This window comes from Acinonyx jubatus, chromosome A1 (genome assembly GCF_027475565.1).
Source record: "Acinonyx jubatus isolate Ajub_Pintada_27869175 chromosome A1, VMU_Ajub_asm_v1.0, whole genome shotgun sequence".
NCBI classification, from domain to species: domain Eukaryota; kingdom Metazoa; phylum Chordata; class Mammalia; order Carnivora; family Felidae; genus Acinonyx; species Acinonyx jubatus.
This window is the reverse complement of record NC_069380.1, coordinates 123176393-123189850: the sequence shown is the minus strand read 5'-3', so window position 1 is coordinate 123189850 and position 13458 is coordinate 123176393.

Sequence of the window (13458 nt, the reverse complement as noted above, 5' to 3'; positions counted from 1 at the left end):
ACATGAGCGCTTGCTTCTTCGCCTTGCATGTTTATGTTGTGGAGATGGCTTCTTTATTTAAACCTCATGAACCAATCTCTACTAGGTTCAACTTTTTCTTCTGTAGGTTAATCATCTCTCTTAACCTTCATAGAATTGTGAAGAGTTGGAGCCTTGCTCTGGGTTAGGCTTTGGTTTAAGGGAATGTTGTGGCTGGTTTGATTTTCTATCCAGACCACTACAGCTTTATTCATGTCAGCAATAGGGCTGTGTTGCTTTCTTCTCATTCATGTATCTACTGGAATAGTGCGTTTAATTTTCTTCGTGAACTCTTAGCATTCACACTTTGGTTAACTGGAGCAAGAGGCCTAGCTTTCAGCCTCTCTTGGCTTTCATCATGCCTTCCTCACTAAGCATAATCATTTCTAGCTTTTGACTTAAAGTGAGAGACATATAACTCTTCATCTGACTTGAAGACTTAGAGGCCATTGTAGGGTGGTTAATTGGCCTAATTTCAGTATTGTTGTGTTATAGGAAATAGGGAGTTTCTGAGAAGAGGGAGAGAGAGATGCGGGAATGGCTGGTAAGTGGAGCAGTCAGAACATACTTAACATTTATTCATTAAGTTTGCCAACTTATATGGTCATAGTTTGTGGCACTGCACAAACAATTAGAATAGTAACATCAAAGGTCAGTGATCAAAGACACCATAGCAAATGTAATACTAATGAAAAAGTTTGAAATATGAGAATTACCCAAATGTGATACAGATACACAAAGTAAGCAAATGCTCTTGAAAAAATGGTGCCAATAGACTTTTTCAATGCAAGATAGCCATAAGCCTTCCATTTATATAAAAAAAAAAAACAACAACAACACACAATTACCTGTAAAAGGTACTAAAATGAAACCCAATAAAACAAAGTATGCCTGCAAAGTCCTGCTGAAGATGAGCTCACACTCTAAAATTACAAATTGTCAGGCAACAGTCCTCCAAGAGATAGAATTAGGCACAAAACATGCAACAGGATTAGAACCTAGGAACTAAAATAACTTAGTAATTTAATTAACAACTTATTAACATGAATCATTTTGTGATTAAGGACATACAAAGAAAAAAACCCCAGCTATAAGAAAAGAAATAACACTTAAAATAAGAAAGAGTGAGCATGATGGAGAAGATAAAACTATATCCCTGCCTCACTCTGTATACAAGATAAATTCCAGATATAGTAGGATTTAAGTGTGAAAAGCAAACTTTAAAACTTTTGGAAGAAAACATAGAATATTATGACATTGGAATAGGAGAAGTTTTCTTGTACAGGACACATAAATCAGAAACCATAGAGGAAAGTTGGATAAATTTGAGCTTTACTAAAATGAAAAACTTCTTTGGGAAAAAGGATATCATAAAGAAGAAACAAATAGTCTGAGGAAGATATTTGCACCCTATATAAAAAGGAATCCCATAACTTAATAAGAAAATGATAGTCAATCCAGTTGAAAAAGATATTAACGGTTCACATAAGAGGCAATATAAATGGTTGATAAATGTAGGAAAAGATTCTCCAGTTCACAAGTAATGAGAAAGTTGCAAATAACAACAAAAGTTGGCAAGGATGTGAGGAAACAGGAACACTTATGCATGTAGGGGCATATGTTGGAACCACCATTGTGGAGAGAAATTTGGCTGGATCTAATAAAAATGAAGATGTACATACCATCTCTCTCACCTGTCCACAGAAGGCAGGTAGTTGGTGAATACCAAGTGACCAACTGACTTAATCTGAGAAATAAATAAAAAAAAAAAAGATATTTTCATTGATACAAGCGGAGACGATTGCATTTTGAATAACTTTTAAGTACCTGCTATGCCTGCCAACAAGCAAAGAAAGGCGACTAGTTAAAATTATGTATTTCAAAATAAATGGGCACAAGAAGAACTTCTTGGGAAGTGAAGGCACTGCTAATATAGCCATATGAATTTAACAACTGAAGACGAAAAAATTTAGAAGCACAAGGAGAGGAGCCAAATAGCTTATGAGCTTGCTATGGAAAGGCAAAATTAGCCAGCTCCAAAACTGTCTTACTCAGCAATACATTTTATTCAAAAGTGCAATATTGAAGTCAGATTCTGCAGTGCAAACTAATCATATGGTTCTTGGGCTTTTAGCTATAAGATGAAACTTTAAAATGCTTAAATACACTTGTACAGATTGAATTTCCTGATTAAAAAAACTTCTGTTTCTGTTGTAGTTTTTAAAATAATTGACTCCTAAGCATCTTATTTTTCTTGAAATGGCCCTTGTGCAAAAAGTTTGTTCATTGCTGCCCTAAGTGTAGCTGTGTGTAATAGAAACAAAGGTTTAAAAGGAGGGGATTCACCTAACTGAGCAATGTCGGAGACAGTGGGAGATATTTTTAAAAGCACTGGCCTTTTTCCCATTGGAAAGCATCCACCCAGTACTATCGTGCAGGCTGCCACTGATTTGTCTCTTTATAAGACCAGTCATTATAGGCACATAGAAAATAAAAACTTGAAAAAAAGCTCAACATCACTCACCATCAGGGAAATACAAATCAAAACCACCATGAGATACCACCTCACACCTGTCAGAATGGCTCACATGAACAACTTAGGAAACACCAGATGTTGGCGAGGATGCGGAGAAAGAGGATCTCTTTTGCAATGTTGGTGGGAATGCAAGCTGGTGCAGCCACTCTGGAAAACAGTATGGAGGCTCCTCAAAAAGTTAAAAATAGAACTATCCCACGACCCAGCAATTGCACTACTAGGTATTTATCCAAAGGATATAGGTGTGCTGTTTTGAAGGGACACATGCACCCCAATGTTTTTAGTAGCACTATCAACAATAGCCAAAGTATGGAAATACCCCAAATGTCCATCTATGGATGAATAGATAAAGAAGATGTGGTACATATATACAATGGAGTATTACTCAGCAATCAAAAAGAATGAAATCTTGCCATTTGCAACTACGTGGATGGAATGGAGGGTACTATGCTAAGGGAAATTAGTCAAAGACAATTATCATATGACTTCACTCATATGAGGACTTTAAGACACAAAACAGATGAACATAAGGGAAGGGAAGCAAGAAGAATATAAAAACAGGGAGGGGGACGAAACGTAAGAGACTCTTAAGTACGGAGAAGAAACAGAGGGTTACTGGAGGGGTTGTGGGAGAGGGGATGGATTAAATGGGTAAGGGCATCAAAGAATCTACCCCTGAAATCATTGTTGCACAATATGCTAACTTAGATCCAAATTAAAAAAAAATAATTAACTAATTAAAAAAAAAATTTGCTCCTGTGATTTTGAGAAATGACCAAAGGGAAACTATTTGTTCTGCCACTCCCAAACCTGTGCATTTATATACCTTTGAATGAATGTATGTTTGGTCGTGTGACTAACTAGAGATCCTTCAGTAGGTTTCACACTCAAGGAACAAACACACAGTCCCAAGGGTAAGAGCAAATACCTTCTCTACCCCAGACATTGATGACTGGGCCTTAAGGCCTTATTTGATCAGGTAAGCAGGTTTAAAGGGTTAAATAAGGAAATAATGAGTGAGGTGGGAGAGGTTGCCAAGATTTATGACTTAATTCATCTACCTGCACTGCTCCTTTGCAATGGAGTGGAGGGAGCAGTGTCATTTTTCACTCAGCCTGGTGACTGTTGAAAATGATTGCCCTATTCTAGTCTAAGCTAAGTGGGTTGAAGTCTTAAAGTGACAGCAAGATGACAACTGCCCTTTCAGACTTGGGTTTTCAGTGTTTCCTTGGTTTTCAGAGAGGACAAGGGGGGATAATTAGGAAAAGGAAGTCTTATTGTAATAATGTCAGGCTTAGGGAGAGGGAGGTAGATGTTTGTGGACCTTCAAAAAGAAAGTACTTATTAAGTCAAGCTCTTCAGGCTGATAGAAAACAGAGGCACGTTTTCAGGATACTGAAGGAGCCCCAGTGCTCCAGAAGGCACCGTTGATGATCGTTTCATCAGGGGTGGCTACTTTGGACCCTGGATTTGCACAGGTGGGCCTTAGCATAAAAGGGCACCTGGTGGGCATTCTAAGGGAGGAGAGTACTGTGTCCTCTTAAGCCTCCACCATCTGGTAATACTTTACAAATCCTTCATACCTTATCCACTCCTGCTGCCTCAGAGTGCCTTTCCGTCAGAAATACCACTTATTCTGAGTCCTGTGAACACATTCGCAGTGGATATTGACTGCTCCTTCGCCCCAGTAGCTCTAGGATTTGCCTCCAGGTCATTGTATCAGAGCGTGTAAGAACTGCATTGTTTGGTCAGAAGAGGAATTTTGCAAACAAGGAAGTAAGACCCAGATTGGTGAAGTGACTTGCTAAACTAGTCACTGGAAGAACCAGCTCCTAGACTAGCTGTAGTCTTGTGCTGGGTGCCTTATCCTTCAATGTCTAGGGATAGAGGGTGTCCTGGATCTGGGAGAAATCTTTCAGGAAAAGGGCATTTTCCTGTCTTGCCTGTCAGGTCTTCATATCCTCCACTGTCCCCACCCCCTTGCACTGCCCCAAGCCACTTCCAACTCATTGGAGAGTACTACTCACTTTAAACCCCACACAGCAAGAGACCTGGAAAATCCCTGGGCCATGAAGAAGTCCTGGAACAAAACCAAGTATCTGCAGACCTAGCACAGCAGGTGGTGAAGTTACATCTCTATGCAATTTAATTACAAAATTCTCTTTGTGACTGAAGCGTAGGGAGAGGTTATTTTTTTTTTAAAGACCCAGTTTCCCCCTCTTGCTTGGTAACCCCCAGGCATTTCAGCTCATGAACACAACGGACTTCTAAGTGTAGGGCAGGAAAATGCACTTGTACTTCTCAAACATTTCCACTGGCGAGTCTGGGAATTTTTAGAAAGGCAGCCTAGCACTGGGTTTGAGTAGAATTGCTTAGAGTTCTGGTTCTCATCATGTTTTTCTCAGTGTTTGTTTGTAAAATTTGCAGATTTTATGTGCTTTCAGCTTTTGAAAAATGCATTAATAGCCTTTAGAGTCTTTTGGTAGCGTTTTTTTGTGTTCCTTTAAGAGGCATATCTCCAAAAGATAGGGTTTCACTAATTAAAGCCAGAGAGCAGACTGGAGGGAGTGGCCGCAGGGCTCCATGCAAGGGGTGAGGAATTGGTTCTTTATTCCTAGGACCCTCCATCTCCCCTCCCTCTGCTGTCCAGATGAGGAAGCGTATGTGTGAGATTATGTACCTATTTGCATGATAAAGAGGTACACATTGCATGTGGGAAGGAATGAAATCATCAATAGGTACCATTAGTCATTTTAAGTAAAAAGCTAATACCTCTGTGTCCAATAACTGAGATATTGTGGTTAGAAGAAAGATACAATTTTTACAGGTAATTGAATTAGAAACATTTTTATAGGTTGCACTTGCTCAAGCTACTTTATTTCCCACTGCTTCCTAGTGTTGGCCCTGGGGTTCTTTCCAGCAGAACCCTTCACCGTCCATCACTGCAATGTGCTTGTTCCTCTCTCTGCCTTCCTTCCAGAGGCGCTTTTCCTCTGGCCCAGCCAAGCCCTGCCTTGGTTCCAGCCCACTTCCCAGCTCACTTCCCCCATTGGATGCCCTCTTAGGTAAGTCTGTCCATGTGTATGGTCTGAATGCCTCATTACAGTAAACAGCTACTGGCTGCTGTTTTATTCATCTGATGTCTTTTCCCCTCTTTGCCTCATGGTGCACCTCCTTCTCCTTTGGGAGAACTGTGTATCACTCACTCTGTATGGTTTCTCTGGTGTACATTCTAAGAATCCTTCTTTCTAACACTTGTTACACTTTTTCAGGGGCTTCTCAATAGAGTGGAAGCTATTCAAGAAGGGAGACTGCCTGTAGGGCTTAATCACTGGGCCCTCCCTGCCTACCTTGCTGCCTAGCTCACAGGAGGGGCCTAAGGAATGCTTAGAGAAGGAAATGAATAATCAGGAGCCAGAGCATCTTGATCCACAGGAGAAGGAAAATGTCTTATTCAGATAAGGGAAAACTTCACTTGTGCTTAGACAAGTCAGTGCTCTTCTCATCCATACATGTCAGAATTTTTCTTCTCTATTTATGCTTCAGTTTCACTACAATGGTTAGGTCAGAATGAGGCCTTCAGGGCTGAAGCCCATTGTAGACCGATCGGACTTTCTAGGAGGAAGTCAAAGTACAGTCACCGGACAGAGATTCTTTAGGCAACAGGGAAATGTAAGGACATAAGGGTTGCTGACAAGGGGAGAAAGTGTAGGTAGGGGGAGGAAGTGTACCTAGGGGGGCGATCTTGTAGTGCTCTGCAAGCATAGTCTTGAGACATTTGGAAATGTCTACTCTGAACCTTCAAGCTCAATGAAACCACTCTCTGGCCTCCTTCTCAGGGCATTTTTTGTTTACATTTTTGCATAATTATACATTTCCAGGTTAGAGGCTGGAATACCAGGGGCTTCACCCCATTGTTTCACTGGGGGGTATTTGGAAGAGCTGTGAATAGCAGAATAGACTCTCTCTCTCTCTCTCTCTCTCTCTCTCTCTCTCTCTCCCCTAACCCTCTTCTACTTGATTTATACACTAGAGTGACCAATTGGATCTTTATCTGAAAACTTCTATACCTTTTGGGATGAAGTCTTAATTTAGCATAAACCGAAGAAAAGCCAAGCCAAAAAAAGGAAAAGCAGAAAAATTACAGATCACATGCCCTTTTAGGGATTACTGACCCTGAGCTAAAATGTGAATCACCTCAGTATCCTCCAGGCTCCTTATGGGTCCCTATTTCTTCTCCTTCCACTTCGACCCACCTTTCTTCAGGTCCTCAGAACTTTCATGATGGCTCTAATTTTCCTCTTAAGTGATGCAAAAAGAATAATATATTGCCTTTCAGGGATACTCAGAGTTTAGCAAAGGACAAATCCATAAGCCAAAGGAATGAATCTCAAGGTATTGGATTTAGGTGTTGGGGGTTGGGGGTTGGGGGGGGATGGGATTTGTCTGGGGTAAAAAAACTTTTCTAGAGCTTCTGAAGTTATGCCATTTAGGTGCCTGCCAGTCAGCCTATTCTTAAGGCAACGCTTCCTTATGGGATATTGTTATATGTGATTTTTATTGTTTCTAGCTTCTCATACATCTTTCCCAACCCTAGCACACTAAACTCAGCAGTTTGGTCAGAACAATCCTATTTCAACAAGAAAATTCAATATCCCCTAGAAGTTTCAGGCCTTTCCTTTAAATTTTACTGCACAGGACTTTTTTAGATAAGAGACTATTTGTTTTCATGTTCAAGTTCCCAGTACATAGTACGAAGCCTGGCACATAGTAGATGATTAGTAAAATGAATGTAAGTGACTCTAACCACATTGGTATAACTAGCTTTTGTTCACTTTAGAACAGATACTGTATTTGCTGGGAATCTGCATAAGCAAACAGACTGGTGTTGATTCTTGACTAGTTTGTTTTCTCTTGAAAGCTTACATAAAAGTTGCTTAAAATAGAGGGGTTTATTTTTCTCTCTACCCAACAAGAAGCCCAGAAATAGGGCCTATTCTGGAGCCTGATGAGGATATCAAGGAGCCAGACCTTTCCATTTTTCCGAGGCTCATTCCTCATTTGGTCAGAGTTGTCTTCTTCTCTTATGGTCACAATATGGCCGCCACGGTTCCAAGCACTACCTTCTCAGCAGCTGCATTTGGTCAGGGTCCCTCGTAATCTTTTTCTGTAATAAGGGAGGAAGTTGTCCCCAGAAACCTCAGTACACTTCCTCTATACCTGAATGCCCCAAAGTAGATCACATGGTTCCTTTACATCAGTCACAATATAGGGGAATGGAATCACCTTCAGGGGCTTCCACATTCTCAGTCATTCTGACCCAGGGGAGCAGTTGCTTTTCTCTGACCTCCTTGGCTCCACTTCCTGAGCCCAGTGGACAGAGGGGGAATGCTTGTCTAGTAAACAACCAAGAGTGTCAGCCGAGACTCCATCATATCAATATTCCTCTCAGGCTTTTTTTCTGCAGATGTAAATCCAAGTTGGCTCCTTCTCAAGGCAGATATCGAAGGAGGAGACTTTAAGAGTCACAAGACTGTATTATTATTTTTAATTAATAGAAGTTTTTAGAAGTTACAGGAAGAGTTGAACCATCCTGCCACAAAGCAATTTTAAAGGAAATTATCTTAAAATGTTTTCATAGGGTTAAAGATCCTACCCAAATTTACTTCTCCTCTTAAGAGAGAAACATCACAAACTTTACCATGAACTATACTTAATCCATTTGCATGGGAATACTTGAAATTTTGACTGATATCAGATCTTTAATATTAGAGCTTATAGTTTTTTACAGTATAATTTTTTTAACCCATTCTAAATTCAATCATCCTTGAGGTCAAAGGTAGATGCTGGAATCCTGGTTTACTTTGTTTTCCTATTTTCTTGTCATTTATGTGGCACACAGAGTCACTTATCAAATCCCACATTTTCCAGGTTAATCCAGTCAAATCCACCTTTAGGACAATGCTTCACTGTACCTATGCAGTCAGGTGTGTGTGTGTGTGTGTGTGTGTGTGTGTGTGTGTACACTCTATCTACTCTTAAAAATATGGAACTGGTTTCTAGATTCTAAGACAACAGACTTAGAATGGAATGGAGATCTCAGAGAGAGAGAGAGAGAGAGAGAGATTTCAGACCCTGTATCAGGGAACTTGACCTAAGAAAATGGTGCTAATCCAGATCAATAGTTTAGTGATGATGTGAGGAAATCTGGGTCACTACATAAAAAACAAAACAAAACAACAGGATCAATACTTTATACCTATATAAAAGAAGACTTTAGCTGGATCAAAGATCTAAATATGAAGGTAAAACCATACAGCTAGTAGAATAAACCATAAAAGAATATTTTTGTGGCTCAAAATGAAGAAGGGGATTCTAAAAAGACGAAAGTCTTTGACCATAATGGTCAGAGAGGATGGCAAATTGGAAGAAGGATTATCATCAGCAACTAAATATTTACAATGACTTAATTGACAGTGGGTTTATATGGATAGTATACAAAGATTCTTGCAAATCAGTAAGAAAAAGACAAAAAAAATCATTGCAAAAAATGGGCAAGGTAAAAAAGAAAAGTCATGTAAGAAGAAATCCAAATGTCTAGTACATATGTGAAGACATGATAAAATGAATAATAATTGGGGAAATGCATTAAAATGCACTTAAAATGCATTAAAGCAGCCATGATATACTACTTTATTCCTATAAAATCATAAGTTAGAAATTTGATAATGTGAAGTGTAGGGGAAAATACATGATGACACAAACTTTTGTGTATTGCTGGTGAGAATACAGCCCAGTTCAGACATTCCAGAGAAAAATGTGGCAGTGCCTAGTCAACTAATGTGTATGTATCTTTTTGTTTTTTCAAATGTTTATTTATTTTTGAGAGAGAGATAGAGAGCACAGGCAGGGGAGGGTCAGAGAGAGAGGAAGAGAGAGAAAATCCCAAGCAGGCTCTACACTGTCAGCACAGAACCCAGTGCGGGGCTTTAACTCATGAACTGTGAGATCATGACCTGAACCAAAGGCAGATGCTTAACCAAATGAGCCACCCAGGTGCTCCATCTTATGTTTTTTAGTAACACCATTCTTGAGAAATTCTCACGCAGGTCCTTAAGAGTATAGATACACATGTGTATCAGTGCAGTTGCTGGGCCAGTGGAGAATTGAGTAGCAAATTAAAAGTCCATAACCAAGGCAGTTGATTATCGAAGGGTGGTGAATTTTGGAATACAATATGTAGTTAGAAGCAAAAAATTAGATACACAAAGAAATCTTAAAAACATGATGGGTGCAAAAAATAAGGAAAAGAACCGAGTTTTTCTAAGCACAATATAATTTAAGTAGAGTGAAAACACAGACATGCAAAAAATACTGGACAATTTATAAGGAAACACACAATTCCAAAGATAGGTATCAAACCCATTCAGGGTATAGCTTAATGTGGGAATGGGGAAGGGGGCAGTTATTAAGGACTACCCAGAAAGCAACAAGAAATGAAGCAAGAGCAGGGCATGGCGTGAGTAATGAGGATAATATGTCATGATTCAGCCAGCCCTCAGTATCTGAGGTCCAATACAAATAAGTAAAATAAAAAGACACAGTAAAAATAACCAGGGAAAGATCTCAAATGCTCAGTTTAATTTTAAGTACTGCAGAAAAGGTATATGTTTGATGATTTAACACTCCCTCTCCTTCCTGGTTGTTTGCTTCTTAATAGTAATTTGAAAAAAACATTCTAATATGGGAGACGGCACTTTCTGGCTCTCTTCTAGTATGGTTTATTCCTTGCTTCTATGGTAAAAGTGCCCTTATTATAGCTGAACATATGGTTATCTGAAATAAATATGACTTCAAATATCCCCTTGCAGTTAGGGGGCCATGAGACTAAGTTGTGGTCGGTGAGATGTTAGGAGAACATTATCTCTCATCAACTATACAGGAGGATTTTTTAAATCTCCACATCCCATTTGCTAACATCCAGCATTACCTATCTGTCTGGCTTTCAAGTCCTAGGATGTATAGAACCTGACAGACCAGTTCTTTACTTTCAATCAGTAGTAAACCTTTGTCAGCCTCATACAGAACACATCCACACTTCACAACATCAGAAGTACCATAAACAGAGCAAAACCAATAGGAATGTATTCTTAGTGTGGGGTCCCTCTACAGAGACAGGGCAGGGGGAGAAAAGAGCTGCAACAGACTTGTCCTAAGTGGCCATTGTGGAGGACAAGGTCTAAAGGCACCAAAGTTGTAATTCCAGTTTGTATGCTAATTCCCACTAGTCCCTAAGCAGGTCAGTTCATTCCATCAGTAAAGTGGACAGACTAATAATGGCCTCTCCTTGGAGCAATAAGAAGTAAAGTCTGTGAAACACTTTGAAAGAATCACTGTTGTTACAGTTCACAGAGAGGGAAACACTCAGAAACAGAGGCCTTGGGCTTAGCAGGGACAGAAAAGGTCAGCATGTCCCAGCCTGTGCACTGATCTAATTAATCACTGGGCAACCCTCCCACCGGCCAAATTCAGATGTCTGTCTCTCTGTATAATGGCTAGAATGTACAGATGAATATGAAAGAGTCAAAGTTTCTACTGAGAGATTAAAATGCCACTTTGAGTCTGTGCGTCTGTGTGCATGTGCGTGTAGGTGCACATGTGCATATACGAATGCTGCTGTAGATTTGTAATATAGGTCAATATGCATCTCTTTTAGAAAATCTTCTGGATTTTTGCCTACACTTGAAATGCACTCAGGGCAGAGGTAGCATTGTGTTTGGCCACAATAATAATAAGCACTAATAAAACATAACCATTTCAACTCTATGTATAACCCCCTGCCAGAGGCATCAGTGCCTTCAAGCTTATGTAAGAGTCCAGTGCTTTGTGGACAATGTACATTCCTGTTTTTCTTATTATACTATTCCATAGCCTTGCCTTATTATTTTGTCTGGTCCAGAAACAATGAATTATTGGATACTTTTTCACTTCCACTTTTTAAAAAAAGTTGTAACTGTTAAATTCTGGGTTTCCTACAACTCTAGTGTCTGTTCTTTGCAGGATAGACTTCGAGGGTTTTCTTCTCCAGGTGGAAAGCATATCTCCCTTTTACCTGTGCCACATGGAGAGACTTGCCAAAGCTGTTCTCTAGACAGAAAGAATTTAAGTCATGTGCAATCTATTCCAAGGAGCATATTCTGTAACTTGATAGAATGACTTTTCTTTATTCCACAGAAAATCTGAACCCAATGATATTCTGGGTTTATTCAAAGCATTTGCAAAAGGGAGACATTTATTATGGTTGCTGTAGTTATGCACTATCGAGCAAAGTGCTTTAGCTTCATAGGCTGGTGGGTGTAATCCTGTCAGCTTCCAGAGGAAATTAAGGATAAAAATACCAATAATATGAAAGTGAATTGTAACATTAGTCCCCCAAGTAAGGTTAAATTTGCAAAGTATGCAAATGAGGATGGTTATCTCCTGGTTATGGCAGGAGTTACTGAATCTTAGTGGAAGAGACATAATTTTGTGAAAAACTAAATGTTCTAAATATGATTTTTTATATATTTTAAAAATACTTTTCTTATTGACAGAGCATCAAAACCAATTCATTCATTCAGCAAACATTTTTTAGAAAAGTACTTTTTGCCAAATGGGGAACTTCAGCATAGAAATACAAACTTTATGAAAAGATTAAGTAGAAATTATAGATCTGTAAACTGCTATATCAGAAATAAAGAATTCATTCAATGTGTTTAACTACAAGACTGGACACAAAAGAAGGAATCAATGAATTTGAAGACAGATCAACAGAATGATCCAAACTGAACCACAAAGAGAAAAAAGAATGAAAAAAAACCCCACCACTAAATAGAATGTTCTAGGTATCTGAGACACTACCAAATGGTGTCAAAAAAGGATAGGAAAGAGAGATATGGGGCAGCAGAAACACTTCAGGTATAATGGCTAAAAATTGTCCAGAAAGACATTGACCCACAAATTAGTCTCTCAAAACCCTCTGGGAGATTCCTACTACCCCTGGAATAAAACCCAAGTTCATAGAGTAAACCTCTATGTGTATGACCTGGCTCTTTCCTACTCTCCCAACCTAATTTTTCTGCAGATTTTTTTCATCTAGGTTACTTCAGCTGATTTTTTAGTTCTTATTCCAAAATGTTTTTTCCTGGCTGGGACCTCTGGATATTCAGATTTTAGTTCAAACATCAAATTCTCCAGAAAGATGTTGTCTCTAAATTATACAACCCCATCTTCCATTCCCCCCTGCCTATTGCTCCCTATTTAATTCTTTTATGGTTATTCTATAGCATTTATAATTATTTGGATTTGTTTTAATTTTTTCTGACTTCACTATTTGATTTCTTACACTAGAAGGTAAGCATTCTGAAAGTATGAAGTATGTATTTCTCATACAATAACATAATCTCATTGTTTGGGGCACATAGAAGTTCAACGTATATATACACATTATAGGGGCACCTGGGTGGCTCAGTCGGTTAAGCGTCCAACTTCGGCTCGGGTCATGATCTTGTGGTTTGTGGGTTCCAGCCCTGCATCAGGCTCTGTGCTGACAGCTCAGAGCCTGGAGCCTGTTTCAGATTCTGTGTCTCCTTCTCTCTCTGCCCCTCCCCCACTCGCACTCTGTCTCCCTCTGCCTCAAAAATAAACATTAAAAATTTTGGGGGCGCCTGGGTGGCTCAGTCGGTTAAGCGGCCGACTTCGGCTCAGGTCACGATCTCGCGGTCCGTGAGTTCGAGCCCCGCGTCGGGCTCTGGGCTGATGGCTCAGAGCCTGGAGCCTGCTTCCGATTCTGTGTCTCCCTCTCTCTCTGCCCCTCCCCCGTTCATGCTCTGTCTCTCTCTGTCTAAAAAATAAATAAAAAAAGT